Genomic DNA, 19,177 nt, shown 5'->3' on the forward strand with positions numbered 1-19,177 from the left:
TCCAGGGGTAGGACAGGTATGGCTTAATGTGGATCAAATGATGAAACCGGGACCTGTTTCCTCTCTGTCATCTCTCTGAATGGGATTCATTCTCATGCAGCCTCTTCCCAGATGCAACTCCATATCCGAACTATTCGGAAGTAAGTGGAACTCCCTAAGAGCTCAAAGAAAAAGTCCCTGTGTAGAGTTTCATTGACTGTGATTAACTTGAGCTGGGTCTCATTGCCTCCTTTGAGCCAATCCATAACCCAAGAGGAATATAATGTGTGATTTCTAGGCCAGGGCAAATCAGCATCACCAGGATCAAAATTTGGACTAGGGTTACGGAAGGGGTAGTGACCCCAGGGCTAAATCATGTGTACTTACCTAAGGTAGAATGAATGGACGCTCAGTGACCCCCTCCTTAAGCGGGGGACAAAGAATAGTCGCCGCAATGTATTGTTTAAATGGTGGTTACAAAGCACAGCATTTAACACCCCACTGGTCCCCACGGCTGGCTTGGCTGATCTTGTGTCCCTTTTCATATCTCATCATCTCCTAGAATTGCACTAACTTGCTTAAAGAAAGCAGGGGGACTGTTCTTCCACAATAGTATATAAATACTCAATGGAACAATTTGGGGGCACTTACCTCCCAAACCAGTCATGAATCTATTCAGACGTAAATTCCTCCAGCTGTACCATAACCCACATGTCTTTGTCTACAAAAAGGTCTTTGTTTTTTTGCCAAATGATCCATAGTTCTAAACACCTGGCAAAAGTCTACGTGGACTCTCTGACGTCCTTCAGCCAACTCTGAGAACACTCCTCTCCGTGTTCACAACTGCTTAAAGTACATACTTTAAAATCCATCAACCTAACATCGACCAGTTTGTAGCTCCTATACACCCCCCAAACTCCAGCTCCCCGACATTGGAAATCATAACATAAAGAAAGACATATCATTTGCACAAAGCCACCCCCAGCAACACAGTCCCAGAGGAGATATGTCCAATGGTGTTCAACAACAGGGCTTGGCCAGGGAAACAGGGTGTGAACCAAAAGGAAAGCCCTCCAAAATAACACGCCTTGGGTGGAACCATAGAATATTGCCATTTTTGTAGGTCAATAATAGTCTAATATCAACAATTTCAATGGTCACAACTGGATATACTAGGGCAGTGGTTCTCAAAGTGTGGTTCACAGACTTCGATGAGGGAGGGAAGAGTGGGAGTATGTCCCAAAGATCCTTTCAAGAAGAATATGAAGTCAAAGTTATTGTCACAATAATATTAAGATGCTACTTGCCTTTTCACCAGGTTGACATTTGCACTGAGGAAAGCAATGGCTGACGAAAGCAACAGTGGATAAAATTACATGAGGCTAGATTTCCTTTATTTCAACTAAACAGCATAATGCAACAGAATGAATTTAGAAGCAGGTATATGAATCCACCTATCTTTTTTTTAAATGGAAGTATAGTTGATTTATAATATTGCGTTAGTTTCAGGTGTACAGAAAAGTGCTTTGGATATATATATACATATATATACACAGTTGTATGTGCTCTAAAAATTTTACTTGGAATAATTCATACCATACAAATTAATCTGTTGCAGTGACGTGTACACGCTCTGGATTAAGACTGACTCTGGGTTCAAATCCCAATTCTGATGCCTCCTAGTTCTGTGACCTTGGGCAAGTTACTCAACCTCCTGTGCCACAATTTCCTCATTTGTAAAATAGGAGTGATACTTGTACTTACCCTGTGGGATTGCTGTGAGTTTTAATATAAGTGCCTAGAAACAACATCTGGCACAGAGTAAGCATTATAAACGTGTTGGCTCTCATTATTATTTCAATTCTCCTGCTTTTTTGACTCATGATTTTGTAGTCTATGAACATTCATATGCATAGACAGAATATGCTTTTGTTCAGTGCTGTATAGTATTCCACCACATAAACATTCCACATTTTATTTTATTATTTCTCTACTGCAAATACTATGTTGAGCATCTTTCTACTTGTAGAGGTTCATAAATCTATGTCAAAAATCTTCTCAGATGACTAATTTTCTCCAGCAGGGCTCAGCCTCTGTGGTAGACAGAATAATGGCCAAAGGTGTCTAAGTCCTCATTCCTAGAACCTGTGAATATGTTAAATTACATGGCAAAGGGGAAGTAAGATGGCAGTTAGAATTAAGATTAGCGATCAGGTGACCTAGAAATGGAGAGATTACCCTGGTTATCCATCCAGGTAGACCAAACGTAATCACAAGAGCCCTTATAAGCGGAAAGATGAGGCGGAAGAGAGAGAACCAGAGATGCGGTTCTCTGGTTCTTGGCCTGACATTGCTGGCTCTTAAGACAGAGGAAGGGGCCATAAGCCAAGAAATGCAGGCAGCATTCCGAAGCTGGAAAAGGCAAGAAAATAGATTCTCCCCTAGAGCCTCCAGAAGGAGTACAGCCGTACCACTTCCTGATTTTAGTGGTGTGGGACCTCTGACCTCCAGAACTGTAAGATAATGTGTTTATGTGTATTAAGCTAGTTACATTTGTGGTCATTTGTTCCAGCAGCAAGAGAAAAGGAATAGTCTCTCAATGGCAGGATAGAGAAGGGCTGACATTTGGGGTTTGCCATGCACATGTGAAATGAAGATATTGACAAGACAGTCCTTGAAACTTTGACCAGATGGGAAGAGGGAAGGAGATGAGGATTAGAGAAGGGGGGCTGGCAGTGTGCTGAGACTGAAGCGCAGGTGTAGCGGGTGTCACTGGGAGGAAGCCAGAGGTCCAAACAGATGGGGCCTTCAGGGGCTGAGAGGGATCTGGGAGTGACCTTGGAGGAGGTGGCTGAGGCCAAGGAAGGAGAAGGTCACTGAGAAAGCAAAGGTGAGGGTGAGGGAACGGGGGAGGGGCAAGGAAATCAGCTGCAGAAGCCTGTTCCTATGCAAATTCCTTGAAGTCCTCACCTCGCTGGCCCAGAGGACAGTCTGTGCCTGCGGGCGTGTGGATGGGATGGGCATGGTTTGTACAGGTGTGCGCGATGTGTCCAGGTACACCGCGGGGCAGGACAGAATGCTGCGCGGGGCTCGTATGTGCTGGAGGGGGTTGGGGGGGGTGTGCTGGGAGGACAGGGGTTTGTGTGGGGAACACGAGGATGAGGGATTCTGCGTGTACGCATTTGTGCCACGCGTCCGGATGTGCGGGGTCTGTGCGCGAGGGGTTCGGGTGGGTGTGCTGGGCAGACGTGGACGTGGAAGCGGGTGACGAGGGAGGGCGCGGGGCGGGCGCTGGTTTCCAGGGAGAGCGAGAAAGAGGGGCCGCGGGGAGCCGGGCGGGTGCGGCGGCCCCGGCGGTCGGCCCGGCCAAGCCCCGCCCGCCGCGCTCCCGGACTTCCCCGCCCAGCCGCCCGCTCCCTCCCCGTCCCTGTGGCCGCGCGCTCGCGGCCCCGACGCCACAGCCGCCCGGCCGCCGCCGCCGCCAGCCGCGCGCATCCCGAGCCGCCGCGGGAAGCAGGTACGGCAGCGACGCCGGGCTCCGCGCCTTCCCCCGCCGCCCGCTCCGCCGTTTCCCACCGGAGGGCGCTCGGCGGTGGCGCCGGCCGCCCTGGGGGGGGGACCCGGCCTCGGGCGCCAGGGGACCACCGCGGAAGATGCGGGCGGGAAGCCCCCCGGATGCGAGCCGAGGCACCGGGCGAGTGCGCCGAGTGTCCGGGGCGGCCGAGAGGGCGGCGGCGTCCTAGGCACCGAGGGGCGGGGTGAGATGTCGTTCGGGAGGGCGGCGACAGCGACACCTGAGAGCGCGGGCTAGGCGCCGGGACGCACAACGCTTTGCTGGAGTTAGGGCCTTCTTGGTGTCCCCATTTTACAGAGGGGAAAACTGAGGGTCAGAGGCTGGATCCCAGGAACAAATTGCAGAGCCCAGATTTGAACCCAGGGAGTGTGACCCCAGAGCTCACCTTAGCCTCCTGTGCCAGCCCGCCTCTGGGGGACGGGGGTGCATTCACTGAGTGTCCCCCTTGGGGCCGCGCTGGGGAGGAGGCCAGATCCGAATCCCCAGCCCCAGCCCCAGCCTATCCCCCAGAGGGGCATATGTCGGAGACATGGGTGTGCTGGGCCGGGTGGGGGTGGGGGCCGACAGCTGGGGCAGGACCTTCCCCTCCAGAGTGGAGGGAGAAACTGGAGCAGGAGGAGGTTTAGGGAGGAAGCGGCAGAACTTCTCCATCCGCAGGCAGGACAGCTCCCCCAGCCCATCTCCGCCAGGGAGTGAGGGCAGACCAGCCAAAGCTGGGGTTTGTCCCTGACAGCTGAGCCCCTCAGAGAGTCCGTGGGGGGCCTGTGTGAATAGTTCCCCAAGCCTAAGCATCCCTGTGGCCCCCACACGACTCCCACCAGTGACCCAACCTACCTGCCCACTGAACTGTTTGATCCCATGAGGAACACGCAGATACATTCTCCTCTGTCTGTAACCTTCCAACCCCTGACCTCCCTGCCCTCCAAAGGTAACCGCCTTCATAATTTGGGGTGTTCCTTCTAGGCCTTTCCTGCGTACACCCATGCAGTCATATACATGCGTACCCATGGAAAGCATGTGAGCTGCATAGTAATGTTGTGGGTGGATGATTAGTAGAAATGGTATAATCCATCTGCATCATTCTGCAACTTTTTTTGCCACCCCCTCCACCCAGTTATCATTTCTTTAAAAGTTATCCACGTTGCTGCATATAAATCTAGCTTATTTTAACCGCCACCTTGTTTTCCACCAGGGATATGCCTACTGGTGGGCATTTCAGTTGTAAAAATTAAGGGACTGTTTTATATTTCAACCTCTTCTGTAAATTGACATCTCTGAGTTAAGTAAGATTTCTTTGTTCTTTTTCCTAAGTGAACGTCACAGGATCTGAATATGGGGGACAAGGTCCCTTGTTCTCCATTGCACACACACATATACACAAGGCATACACACATGCACATCTCTCTCCTTCTGTCTGTGGACAAGGACAGACACTACACCCCCCATCTGCGATCGCTGCTGAGCCCAAAGGCCTGGGATGGAGCCAGGCCACAAGCTCTGCCTGGTTGCAGTGGGCAGAATTCCCATAAGGGACCATGTCCAGGAGTTCCCGCTAGATACTCTCAATGCCGTCCCTGCCGTCCAATAGGACACAGAAGGAGTTAGAAACCATGCCTGACAGATTGGAGTGTCCAGGGTCCTATCTCTGTAACACAAACTTTCCAGATCCAAGCTGTGCCGTGGGAGTGTGCTTGCCCTAGAATGTGGGCCAGGACCATCAAAAGTTTGGTGGAGGGTCTGATGACAGCTGGTTGGGGAAAAGCTGGAATCAGGGCTGTTTGCACTACAGTCCCGCTCCACCTCTTCCTAGCTTGGGCAATAATCCCCTCCTCCTGTCTGAGCCACAGTTTTGCATCTGTAACCCCAGGATGATGACGATGACAGCCTCCCAAAACTGTTGAGTGCATCAGTGGGATGACGAAACAAAGCGCTTAGCGCATTGTCAGCACTCAGAAAGCAGGGAGTCTTATCTTGGACTGAGGAGACCCAGAGATAGCCCCAGGGTGGGGGTGACGCTCAAGGCCACCATTTGGAACCTCATCCACATCCCAAGTGCAGGTCGGAGAATCCCAGTGCCGAGTGGGACTGGGGATGAGACCTCAGCTTGTGAGAGCCACGCCCACTTCACAATGGGGTCCAGAAGTGTCATGGTACCTACAAAGGACCTACTGTGCGCCTGGCCCTGAGCTAAGATGCAGAAACAAACTGAGCCAAGGTCCCCACAAAGCAGACCTCTGTGCAGCTTTTGTGAGACCCATGCTCCTTTTTCAATTTTAGCTTACTCCCAAGATTTTAAAAGATGGGCGATATTACATAAAACAATATTTCTGGATCCTTTTGAGAGAAGAGGAGCAGAAAAGCTGACAATTCAGCCCTAACATTCGGCTGCCCCCTGGGATGGGGCAGGCACCCTCCCGGGTGGCGCGGTCCCCGTCTGACCCACTCCTCATTCATAGAGAGCCACATAATATAGAACACAGACTCCACAGCCAGCTTCTGCATCCCAGCTCTGGCATGGATTACCTGTGTGGTCTCAAGCAAATTATTTAGCATTTTTTAAATTCAATTTCCTCATATGGAAAATAGGGACAATAAGTAGCACTTGCCTCAAAGGGCTGTTTTAGGCATCAAATGCATCCACTAACCTCAACCTCTTACAACAGTGCCTGGTGCATGGAATACACTAAGTGTTGATGATACTGGTGCTTGCTGGTGGTGGTATAAGTTGCCTGGTCCCTGTAACAGTGCAATTTGTATTCCAAATTGTACTCTGTATAAAATGCTGTGGGAACACAAGTGAAAGAAGAAAGAAGGAAAGAAAGTAACACTTAGAGCTCCTTCTTCAAAGAAGATGTTGCCATCCTGGATATTTTTTCTGCCCAAGGGCAGGAAGAGGACAACATTTCAAAGAAAGTTTCAAAAAGGAGGGGATTTCTAAGGTGAGTTTTGAAGGATGAATAGGAGTTTCTCTGGAGCAATAGAGTAAGAAAGGCATTTCCAAACAGAGGAGACAGTCTTTCCAAAGGCCTGGGAGCATGACCAGGTGAAGCAGGTTTAGGAAGTGACAGTAGTCCAAATGTGACTTCCAGTAAGGTAACTCAGAGTATAGGGAGAGGCAGGAAGATGAGTCTGGAGAGACAGAAAAGGACCTTGAGATCATGATGGGGCTTGCGTCAGGAAAGGAGATATACATTTCTTGTGCATTACAGGTACCCTTATAATCATCACACCTGTCATCCTCATAATGCCCCAGGAATCAGGTATTTTGGTCCCCACTTACTGTGAGTTAGAGGCTCAGGGAGGGTAAGCACTTGCTCAAGAGCTCACGCAATGGGTCAGTGACTGAGCTGGAATCAGACCCCAGATCTGTCTGATTCTAAAGCCCATGCGCCCTCTCTAAGCCTCAGTTTTTTCACTGTAAAGTGGAGTTAGTGCTAGTAAAACCTACCTCATGGGCTTGGTGTGGGGATGAGATGAGAATGAACGCACAGCCCTTGGCACAGAGCAGTTGCTGTTGTTATTTTGATTGAATGAGGCCTGTGCTCTTCCAGGCCTCTCACTCTAACTCACACCAGTGCCCAGCCTGAGATGGAGGTCCCCAGGGAGTGAATGTCCCAGCCAGTGGGTCTCAAGGTGTGGTCCCAGGACCAGAAACATCAGCATCACCTGGAGCTTTTTTTAAAATACAGATTCTCAGATGCAGTCTAGACCTACTAAATCAGAGATTCTGCGGGTGGGCCCAGCAACCCGTATTTTAACAAGCCCTCTGGGTGGTTCTCATGCATGCTAAAATTTCAGAATCACTGGCCTGGAGGAAAACTTGAAATGAGATCCTCTTTGGCCACCTGCATCTTCCTCTCACTAGAAGAGTGGGTCAGTGGTGAGAAATCTGTGCTCGCAAAGACCAAAGCTGGAGAGGATGCCCTAAAACAAACGCAGATCCCCTTCAGCACAGAGGCTAGAAAGAACCACTTCTTTACTAGGAAAGTTGCCAAAGGGCCCAGTAGGATTTTTATTCTTTAGAACTTGCTCTCCTTTCTAGTCTCACAGCCTCCAGTGGGCCCACCTTGAGGGCCTGGGGCAAGATTTGACTTTCGGAGGAGCTGTTTTCTAGTGTGGGATGCCCAAGGCAGCTGAGGACCTGTCCCCCTCCCTATAAAAGCCCACGATTAGAGCTTCTCTGTGCCTGAGGTCCTTTGTGGACAGTCTCTTCTCTCTTGCCACCTTGAGAACATATGTCCAGGCCCACGTCCAGGTTGGGAACAATCACATTTTGCAGAGGACCTCCAATCAAGAAACGGGCCCACTCCACGTGTCTTCTTCAAAGCACTTATCAGAGCGGGGAGGCAGTACAGCCTAGTGTGTAGAAGCATGGGTCTTGCCTTAAAGATAAAAGTTGCTGAGTCTGCCTACATAAAAATTAATTTTTTCTAAAAATATCAAATTGTACACTTTACATATACACAGTTGATTGTATGTCAAAACAACTATACTCCAGTAAAAATTAATTTAAATTAAAAAATTAATTTTTTCTGCATGACCAAAACAAACAAAAATCCATAAGCCCAGGCATGTCAAAGCAGTAAAAATATTTGCCACTTTTATGACAAAGAGTTCATTTCATAGAGTGCCCTTATAAATTAAAGATGAACCAACCACCTGATCCAAAAATGGGGGAAAAAAGGAAAAAAGGATATGAGTCAGCTGTTTACATAAAAAGAAATACAGATTGAACTCAAGCAGATGAAAAGATGCTGAACTCTGAAAACAAAAATGCACAACAAAACCGTACCGATTCTGTTTGCCACCTGCAAGTTAGCTGGGTAACACTCAGTGTTGGTGGAGAAACCGGGATTCGGACTCTGCTGATGGGAGCGTGAATGGGGGCAGCCTGGGGTGGAGGGGGTGGGTAGTTAAGAAAACCGTCCATATTTAAGATGCTCATACCCTGTGTCTCTGCCGCTTCACCTCCCATAATTTATCCAGTGGAGATCCTTGCCCTGGGCACAGCATGTTAGAACAATGATAGTCAGTGTTGGGTGAGAGCAAGTGATTGGAAATTAGCTAAACATCCACCAGAGGGGAACTAAGTACTGTACATGTCAGGACAGCCAGGCGAGAGAATGTGCAGCCATTCAAAAGAAAGCAGTAGCTCTTCATGAATAAATGTGAAACCATCTCCCAGATGTATTGTTAAAATAAAAATGCAAGGTATAGAACAGTGTATACAGTGTTCCACCACCTGTGTGTGTGTGTGTTTTGAAAAGGGACTTAATGTGCTTATATATGTGTATATTTGTATACGCATATTAGAATCTGGAGGACACACTAGAAGCTGGTGATACTGGTTGACTTTGAGGAGGGAAACTGATAGATGAGGAGACTTACTTTTCATTGCATCCAATTTAGTATTCATTAGATGTTTTTTCCCTCATACAGTTGTATTTATTTATTTATTTATTGGCTGCATTGGGTCTTTCTTGCTGCGTGAAGGCTTTCTCTATTGTGGCCAGCAGGGGCTACTCTTCGTTGCGGTGCAGTGGCTTCTCTTGTTGCAGAGCACGGGCTTTAGACACTCGGGCTTCAGTAGTTGCAGCATGTGGGCTCAGTAGTTGTGGCTCGTGGGCTCTAGAGCACAGGCTCAGTAGTTGTGGCACCCAGGCTTAGTTGCTCCGCCACATGTGGGGACCATGCGGACCAGGAATCGAACCTGTGTCCCCTGCATTGGCAGGCAGATTATTAAGCACTGTACCACCAGGGAAGTCCCTACACTTGTTATAAAATCTAGCTACATGTATCTTCTTTCTCCTTATTTAAAACAAGCATGACACTAGAGACAAGTTTAATTCCCCATCTGATTATGACCCAAATTATGTAATATGTTTTCAAATAAAAAATGAATTGTTTTAAGTAGGGCCTTTATCACAGAAGAACAGATATTGTATGAGTCCACTTATGTGAGATATCTAGAATAGGCAAATTCGGAGAGAAAGTAGAAAAGACGTTACCAGGGGCTGAGGGGAATGGGTGGATGGGGAATTAGTGTCTAATGGGTACAGAGTTTCATTCTGGTGGGATGATGACATTTTTCTGAAGATGGTAAGTGGTGATGGTTACATAGCAATGTGAATGCGTGATGCCACTGAATGTAGTTAAAATGGTTAAAAATGGTTAAAATGGAGACCCTTTTGTTCATGTCTGTTATGAATAAATTTGCACAAACCTCGCATTAGCAAGTTAGTTTTAAAACAATTAGCTGGGTGGGGAACGTGAAAGTGTAATTGCTGGTAAGCCAAGGCTACGTTAATTTTAATTTTGTGGAACTGATATAACTCCTTTCATGTAAGAAACAGGCAGGAAAGGCTGGCGGTGTTGGGGGGGGGGGCGCGGCGGCTGGTGTACACTTTGCAAATATGATTATGACATTTCAACTCACAATCTCTGTAAGACATTGTTTCAACCTGAATCTTGACATTAAAGTATATCTTTACCAAAAAGAAGTTTAAAATGGTAAATTTTATATTGTATGTTTTGCCAGAATGAAAATATTTAGGGATGACAGAAAAACAAGTAGGGGCTTTGATATCAGATTGCTTGGGTTCTAGTCCCTGATTCCACCACTTCTTAGCTGTGTGTACTTCAGCAAGGGTGTACTTTTTTTTTTTTAAGATTCTTTTGACTGTGGATCATTTTTAAAATCTTTACTGAATTTTTTACAATATTGCTTCTGTTTTATGTTTCGGTTTTTTGGCCACAAGGTGTTCAGGGTCTTAGCTCCCCAACCAGGGATCGAACACACACCCCCTGCTCTGGAAGGCGGAATCTTAACCAATGGACCTCCAGGGAAGTCCCTAAGGTGTACTTATTTAAAGCCTCAGTTTTCCCAACTACAAAATGGGGTTGTCAGCGAGTGACTGCAAGGAATCCTATAGAACTAAATGACTCTGTCGCTACAAAGTGCTTGCTCTGTGTCTCTGGAACTACTGTAGGAGGTCCGGTTTAGGAAGATAAGGAGGCTAGAATCAGCCAGGACCAAATATTAAGATCAGCGGATTCAGGTGGAGTAGGTTTATATATAGGGAGTTTATAAAAGAGTCATCTATCTTTTTATATCACTTTGTATTTGCGCGCGCGTGCGCGCGCACACACACACACACACACACACACACACACACACACACACACACACACACACACTAATGCATTTCCATAGTGTAAAATTACAGAATGTAGAGTCAGACAAAATCATCTTGGCTGGTGGAAATCCACCAAAGATGCAGCAGTTCTGAACCCGTGGCCTCCTAACCTACGGAGATCCGAATCCTGGCTGTGTTGCTTATTAGCTGTGTGACCTCAGGCAAGTTACTTAACCTCTCTGCGCTTCACTTTTCTTACCTGCAAACGGGAGGTGATAATAATTCTCACCCCATTAGGGATGTTACAAGGATTAAAGGTACCAAGTGCCTGGAGTGTTGCCTGGCCCACAGTAAGTTCTAAGTAATTGTTAAGAAAATAAACTCGAAATAAGCCCGAAAGTCGTAGCATTTTTGTTTTTAAAAAACTAATTTATTTTTTACACCAAGGAAACAGTATCTTAGCAAAGACAGTCAGGGAGCTGAGCTGAATCTGAAGGACTTCCCTGGGGCGGGTTGGGGAGGCCAAGATAAGAGGAGCCCAGCTGATGAAGGATGGGACAGTAAGAGGCTCTGAGGGGTTCAGGGGTTTTCCCAAGAGGCCCCACAGTGATAACAACAGCCCAGACTCAGCCCCAACTTTCTTCTTCTCCCTAATGCCTTCTGATGGGGAGAGTCTTGAAGATCAGGGGCCCTTACCTTGCAGACCTCTGGGACAAGCCAGGCAGCTTTGCTTCCTTCTGATGAGTCGGGGCGCTCATTCCCAAGCCCAGGTCTGGAAGGAGGGCTAAGACCTGGGACGCCCGGCACACCCTCCGTCAGGAGCCATACCTGCACCGGTCTCCATCAAGCACCTTGAGCAGGGACTGGATTGCAACCTCCCAAAACAAGCTGATTCCTGAAATTCCACTCTCACCTCTGTCTGTGTGTGGAGGCCGTTGAATTTCCTGGTTGAAAGGCACCAACCCCCACCCCGGGAGGGATCACCTTTGTCCTTTCTCAGCGGTTTGCACCACAGTGAGAAGCAGTTGGGTTGGTTAGAGAGACCACAAAGAACCTGCGGCTGTGGACCCAAGGGCAGCCTTTGAAGGGCTGTTTTAGAGACTGGGGGGATGTGAAATGTTTAGACACGCGCTTAGCACCTGCTAGGTGCTCCCGAGTGGAAGGAGGGGCATTTACTGGTCCCGGGGGTCCTGGTTTACCACAGGCTGCCTGGGGCGACAACTCCTGTCCTCAGAGCATTGCTGCCGAACTTTAAGTGTTCAAATCCCCCAGACGCCTTAATTCTCTTCTTTGGACCATCAGTGTATGTAACGGTTAAGGGTATGAGAGTTAAACTGGCTGAAGTTGGAGCTTAGCTCTGTGTGACCTTGCCCAAGATACTTAACCTCTGAGCCCCAGCCCCGGCCTGTGGATTGGGGACAATAGGACCTCCTGCAGGAGCCTAAGTAAGGGAGCACAGCACCTTAACTCTGTGGTGTCAGGTAACTGACCCCTGCTCCCTGGCCCCACCCTTCTCACTTCTCTGATTAACTCCAGAAATGCTGTTCTAGCCCTGCTTCAAGAAGGGATGAGGGTGGGGCAGTGGGAGGAGAGTTCTGGGCTGAAAAGACCGAAACACCTGCAGAATTCAGGGAACGTTGAAAGATCAGAATCGGCCTGGGTGTGTGTGTCCAGGGAGGGGTGATATTCAAGTGGAGGGTGGACTGGTTGGTTGCAACTTGCTGGCTAGTGGAGCAGGAGCCGGTCTGGGCCTCACCTTCCCTGACCCCCCTGACACCAGATGACAGTGGGTGGCATCCTGGCCACGGGATAACTCACCCATTGGGCAGATCTCCCTCTATAGAAGGCAGAACCTGGAGGAGCGAGGCGGGGAAGGGAGGGGGGTCGGTCCCCAGCATTGGGGACTATGTAGGGAGTGTTTCTGAAGGCAACACTAGTTCGCAGGGATTCTAAACTTCTAGGGACCAGATTTTTATGTTTTATCTATTGGCTGTGTTGGGTCTTCGTTGCTGTGCACGCGCTTTCTCTAGTTGTGGCGAGTGGGGGCTACTCTTCATTGCAGTGCGCAGGCTTCTCAGTACGGTGGCTTCCTTTGTTGCGGAGCACGGGCTCTAGGCGTGTGGGCTTCAGTAGTTGTGGCACTCAGGCTCAGTAGTTTTGTCTTGCAGGCTCTAGAGCACAGGCTCAGTAGTTGTGGTGCACGAGCTTAGTAGCTCCTCGGCATATGGGATCTCCCTGGGCCTGGGATCGAACCTGTGCCCCTGCACTGGCAAGTTAGGGGCCAGATTTTGTTTGCTTTGTTCACTACTTCACTGCTGCAGCCCCAGCTCCCAGGAGACGCTCAATGAATATCGGTTGAGTGGATGAATGACAGATGGCTGGATAAGTGCCAGTGATGGACTAGGCCCTGGAGATAAAGGGCTGAGCAGTGATGGACTAGGCCCTGGAGATAAAGGGCTGAGCAAGCCACGTCTCTCAACCTGCAGGAGACCCCTCGACCCTACCCCCACCCGAAACCCCGTCTTCCACCCTCACTCTCACTGAGGCCCACCAGTGGCTTAGCCTGAGATGGGTAGGGCTGTGTTCCCGGTGGACCTTAGGATCTAATTGGTAAAAAACCCTCCCTGCAGTCAGACAGCTCCAAAAAGCATCTCAGTCATTGGAGGAGGTGCGACCGCTTTGTCTGGGAACAGTTCGTCAGATAAATGTTGGTGGGGCCCACATGGCTTTCTCCTCTACAACAATAATAATAATAGGTAGTGTTTTAAAGTATACACTACATGCCGGGCTCACGCATTACATCATAGAATTCATTCAGCGACCGTAAAGGTACAGACACTCTCCCTCACTTGACCTTTGGAGAGACTGAGCTCTCTTGCTGTGTGATCATCTTCTTCCAGTAGTCCAGTGAAACGGGTGATGTAATAGTCTGCATTTTACAGATAAGAAAGCAGGCTTAGAGAGGTTAAGTAGCTCGCCCAAGGTCACACGGAGCTAGCAAACGATGGGGCTGGGATTCAAACTCAAGCAGTCTGACCACAGAGCTCCCCCTGCCTCTCCTCAGCTTCCAGATGAGTGTAGAGGAGGAATGGAAATTTTTACCCCGTGACAATGGCTCTCAAAGCCCTTGGTTCACCGGCAGCTGAGTATAAGGTTTCAGCTCTTCACTGTCCCAGGACCTACCCTGGGTCACTGTGTGGGTAAGATCCTATCTCCCCCAACAGAGCGGGGCAGGCCAGAGCCCAGTGTGCATGTGGCTGTGATTTTTGGGGCAGCAGCTCGTTCCTGGGCACTAGATTCTCAGCCTTCAAATCTCCCCGGAGGCCCAGGGGATGGCCACCTAGGGCCCAGGAAACCCACCGAGGCCAGGCGTCCCTCCCAGGGACTCAGTTCCAAATCCAAGCTGGCAGGAAATGGAGACTTAGCAGGAAACAGGAGCGACCAACAGAGAAAAATGGTCCCCTTTTTTCCCTTTCTTGTCTCTGATTCATGCCTTTCATCTAGAGTTTGAGGAGGAGGGTGTTTATTTAACACACTCCAATGCAGTGAAATCCACCCTGGAGGTCTAAGGCACAGAGACCTCAGCTGACCCAGCACTCATAAGGTGCTAACTATAGACCAGGCACAGTGAGCAACGTTTTACCTGAGTTGCCTCATGTAGTCTGCACAAGAACCCTATCAAGTAGGCACGTCATGGTCATCACTATCTTCATCATCCCCATCGTCATCGTCACCACCTGCATCTCCATCATCATCACCACCGCCTCCTCCTCATCACCATCATCCCTATTATTATCATCATCTCCTTCATCACGATCATCACCAGCAGCAGCACATGGTTTCCCAGACCCAAGACCCAACCTGCAGACAGGGAAACAGACCTAGAGGACATGACACATCCATCCCCTAGAAAGAGAAGAATTGGGCTCTGGAGTCTAAAAGACCCAAATCTGATTCTTGGTTCTGACACTTTTTAACTGTGTGACTCAGGGCAGGTGACCCAATGCTCCAAACCTCTCCAAGCGCTTGTCTGTAAAATGGGGATAATCATAGTTCCTGCCTTATGGGGCTGTGATCAGTGTCACATGAATTGGTGCATGTAATGTGCTGGCACAGGGCCTGGCTCAAATCATAAAAGCAAAACAAACATAGGAAAACACTCAGGCAAGGGCAGCAGTAGTTGAGGGGAGAGCTGGGGGCATTTGGCTGGCAGTTCCCAGCAGCTCTGGATGGCCAGGGGCAGGTGTTGCCCAGCATGAGAACGGGCACTGGAGGGTTAGCACGGGGCAGTTTGGGGGCAGGACTGGAGAGAACACTTGAGGGCCCGTCTTTCTTTCCAAGGAGGCAGGGTGTGGAGGGATGGGAAGCAGGCCTTTCACCAGGAGCAGGGCTGGGAGTTCAGCTCTCGAGTTGCAGTCAGTCCAGTCTGAGAAAGATCAGGGAGAGATCAGGATCCTTTTCCAAGCTGGTTGGAGGAGATTCCAGTAAAAGCCAACCACTCCCTGCCCCAGACCCAAAGGGCTCCCCAAAGCTGCCAGCTTAAACCTCCACCAGCGTTTCCTTCTGGGCCGCCTCCCTTTTTTTTTTTTTTTTTTTTTTAAATGAATTTATTTATTTATTTATTGGCTGCATTGGGTCTTTGTTGCCGCACATGGGCTTTCTCCAGTTGCAGTCAGCGGGGGCTACTCTACATTGCAGTGTGCAAGCTCATCATTGCGGTGGCTTCTCTTTTTGTGGAATACGGGCTCTAGGCACACAGGCTTCAGTAGTTGCAGCACATGGGCTCAACAGTTGTGGCACACGGGCTTAGCTGCTCTGAGGCATGTCGTATCCTCCTGGGGGAGGGATCAAACCCTCGTCCCCTGCATTGGCAGGCGGATTCTTAACCACTGAGCCACCCAGGAAGACCCTGCCTCCCTTTTTGATGAATTGTTTCTGAACAGCAGTAATGGTGCACACCCAAGGTCAATCTTATGCCAGGCAACCCTGAGCATCTTTCCTCCAGCCTCCAGCTCCACAGGCCCAGAGGTGCCGTTCACACAGAATATATTGTGAATAATGACCCCTAGAGTTGTGCAGTGCACAACCTGCACAGCCATACAGGGCAGCTCTGCTAGCCTCCTTCTTCCTGGAGTGGGTACAGAATCTATCTTGGGTGCCCCAGGTCTGGCTGCAGTTGAGCTTCAGAGAAGGTTGATAGGTGCCTGGATACCAGTTAAAATGCAGAGAGCCCAGGTTTGCTGCCCAAGGCTTGTCCTTGAGAAGGTTGTGTCTGGGCATCGTGCTGACTGGTGATAGTGGTGGATTATTGAGAGGCCACATAGCAAAGTGGTTATGAGAGCAGCCTCTGGAGTCAGGCAGAGTTCAGTGCTGTTCTACTCCTCTCACTCTGTGACTTTAGGAAAATCACCTGACCTCTCTGTGCCTCAGTTTCCTCATCTAAAGAATGGGTATATAATAATACACATGGGCATATATGCTAGTCCTCCCTCTCTTTGGGGGTGAGAAGGAAATGAGATGATGCGGGTACAGCTGTAAGGACAGTGTCCACCACATAGCTAAATGGTCACCACATGTTAAGGGTCAATGATATCTCCAGCCAGGGAGGTGGGGCTTGGAGTCGCCCACTGGAAGGCAGCTCCCTGAAATCCTGCCAGGGTGATGAAGGATTCAGGGTCTAATCTGGAAGTCTTTGGCCCAGAACCAGACCAAATCAATACTTGATCGGGCCTTGTCAACATAATCTTTTAATACTCAAGTGCTGCTAAGGTTTCAGAGATTGTATAGGGGAGATTGTGTGTGTAAATACCAGGAAGAAGTCCAGGCCTCCAGGCCCTCCATTCATTCCTTCAGTGCAGGGCTTGGCAAACTATGGCCTGAAGGCCAAGTTTGTGCCGTCCATGAGCTAAGAATGGTTTTTTTGTGGTTGAAAAAATATCCAGAGAAAAATCATATTCTGTGACACATGCAAATTACATGCAGTTCCAAATTCAGTGTCATAAAGAATTATTAAAACCCAGCTGTGCTGGGAATTCCCTGGTGGTCCAGTGGTTGGGACTCCGCACTTCCACCACCAGGGGCCCAGGTTCAATCCCTGGTCAGGGAAATAAGATCCCGCAAGCTGCATGGCATGGCCAAAAGAAAAAAAAACATGATTGAGCTGTGCTCATTCATTTAATATTACCTCTGGCTGCTCTCACACTCCCATGGCAGCACTGAGTAGCTGCAACACAGACTGCATGACCTGAAAAGCCTAGACTGTTCCTGTCTGGCCCTCTACCGACAACGTTTGCAGACCTCTGGTCTACGCAGCCGGTGATTCCCAAACTCTGCTGCAGTTTGGAATTATCTGGGGAATGTCCCAGACCAAGGAACTCAGACTGTCTGGGGGCAGGAGCCAGGTATCCGTTTTTTTAAAGGTCTGCAGGTGATTCCGTTATGCAGATGAATTTGGGAATTTCTGTCCCAGCCCTCCTTGAGTCCCTACTGTGTGCTTCTTGCCATGCCTGGGAGGGTGTCCCAAGCTCAGGAAGCTTCCGAGGCCTGTATGCTTGTGCCCCCAGGCCTGATTTTGTGTGACCCACACAGTAATTTTTTTAAATATTTATTTATTTATTTAGCTGTGTCGGGTCGTACTTGCGGTACTCGGGATCTTTTGTTGCGGCGCGTGGGCCTCTCTCTAGTTGTGGCACGCGGGCTCTAGAGCTCGTAGGCTTAGTTGCCCCACAGCAAGTGGGACCTTAGTTCCCCAGCCAGGAATCGAACCCACACCCCTGCACTGGAAGGTGGATTCTTAACCGCTGGACCACCAGGGAAGTCCCCCCAACACAGTAATTTTTAAATCAGGAAATTTCACTTTGGCACCTGGGTTTCCAGATAATCTTGAAAAATTGGAAGATCTGGCCGTCCTGGACTCCCATTTCCAAAGAGCAGTCATCAGCTGGATCTAACCTGGCTTTGTTTTTTAACATCACCTGCTTGGTCCCCGGAAGCATTTGCGTTTGAGACCCCTGACTTAATGGCAAGGAACTCTAGGCTAGCACGTCCTAAATTTTAACACATACACAAGTTCCTGGGGGATCTTGGTAAGTGCAGATCTGACTCAGCAAGTGAAGTGGGACCCGACTATTGTGTCTCTAGCAAGCTTCTAGGTGATGCTGATCTGCTGGTCCTGATACTTGAGTAGTAAGGCTGTAGGCTCTAGGCCTTGGTTCTCAAATTTAGCATGGCCCAGAATCTCCCAGGGGGCTGTGAAAACCCAGATTGCTTGTTCAAACCCAGAGTTTCTGATTCAGGAAGTCTGGATTGAGGCCTGAGGAGTTGCCTTTCCAACAAGGTCCCAGGTGATACTGCAGCAGCTGGTCTGGGGCCAGACTTTGAGAATCATTGTTCTGGGCTAGGCACTGATTGAACCATCCATTGACTCGCACCTAGGCTGGGGGCTCTGAGGTCCCCCTGATGGCAGGATCTTTATTCCCTCTGAGGTCAGGCTCCTCGACACCAAGCTATCGCCTAGGAAACCAGGTCTTTATTGGCTTCTTCAGTCACTGTCTCTTTGACCAGACCCAAGCAGTTTCCTCAAGTTCATACCGACAGTTTAAAGATGCAATTGGAGCCCAGACGTGGGAAAATTTTCTGTCCATGTGTTGCTCCCCACCCCCTCCATTCCAAAGGCTTCTGATCCATGCATCTTAGGATCAAAGACCCCTTCCGAAAAGGTCTCACATTAGATACCACAGGGGGGCCCTGCTCAAGTGGATTTCAGCTCCAGAGATGGAGTCTCAGGTGGGTCCAGGTCTGCAGCTCCAGGCCTGAAAGCCACAGGGCAGGAGGGGAGAGGCCACACCCACAGATGCTGCAGCTGCTACAGCCTCAGGGACGGGGCAGGGCCCTCTGGCGGATCAGGCTGGGCCCAGCGCCATCCGCCACAACTGCCTTGAGCAAGAATGACCACCTGGGTCAGGACCGGTTCCCCGGAGTCCTTGAAATTGAGAGGGTGAGCAGCCAGATCTGGATGGGTGAGCTCAAGGAGATCAGAGATGACGCATTGTTTCATTCTCTTCCCGGACACTGAGGGCAGGGACTCGCTGCCTCGTGGGGGCTCTCTGTTGGCTCCAGAAGCCAGAAGCCCCTGCTTGCTGTCTGTCTCAGGAAGGGCCAGCAAGTCCTATGTGATGGGATGGCACGTGGGGCCTGGCCCTGGGGCGGGCGGTGTACTGGGGAGGCTGGGCTGGCCCTTTACAGACCTGGCTCTCCCCTCACCAGCTGGATGTCCTTGGCAGACGGCTGTCCTACAGAGGCAGTGGTTCCTTACAGGACTAACTCGAAAACGAAACGAGAGGGACTTCCTAGGTGGCGCAGTGGTTAAGAATCTCTCTGCCAATGCAGGGGACACGAGTTTGATCCCTGCCCCAGGAAGATCCCACGTGCCGCGGAGCAACTAAGCCTGTGCACCACAACTATCAAGCCCATGTGCCACAACCACTGA

The 19,177-nt window shown here is 49.6% G+C and overlaps 1 protein-coding gene across 1 annotated transcript in view; it reads left to right on the forward strand.

Moving 5' to 3' along the window:
* Positions 1–3,361: 3,361 nt before the first annotated feature.
* The window catches only part of SCNN1B (sodium channel epithelial 1 subunit beta), a 61,762-nt gene continuing 45,946 nt past the window's right edge, over positions 3,362–19,177 (forward strand). Inside the window, exon 1 of the mRNA XM_057748801.1 lies at positions 3,362–3,496. The gene's annotated coding sequence lies outside the window, so the exon portion shown is untranslated. The remainder of the gene's footprint in view (positions 3,497–19,177) is intronic.

Source organism: Hippopotamus amphibius, chromosome 9, assembly GCF_030028045.1.
Source record: "Hippopotamus amphibius kiboko isolate mHipAmp2 chromosome 9, mHipAmp2.hap2, whole genome shotgun sequence".
Lineage (NCBI taxonomy): Eukaryota > Metazoa > Chordata > Mammalia > Artiodactyla > Hippopotamidae > Hippopotamus > Hippopotamus amphibius.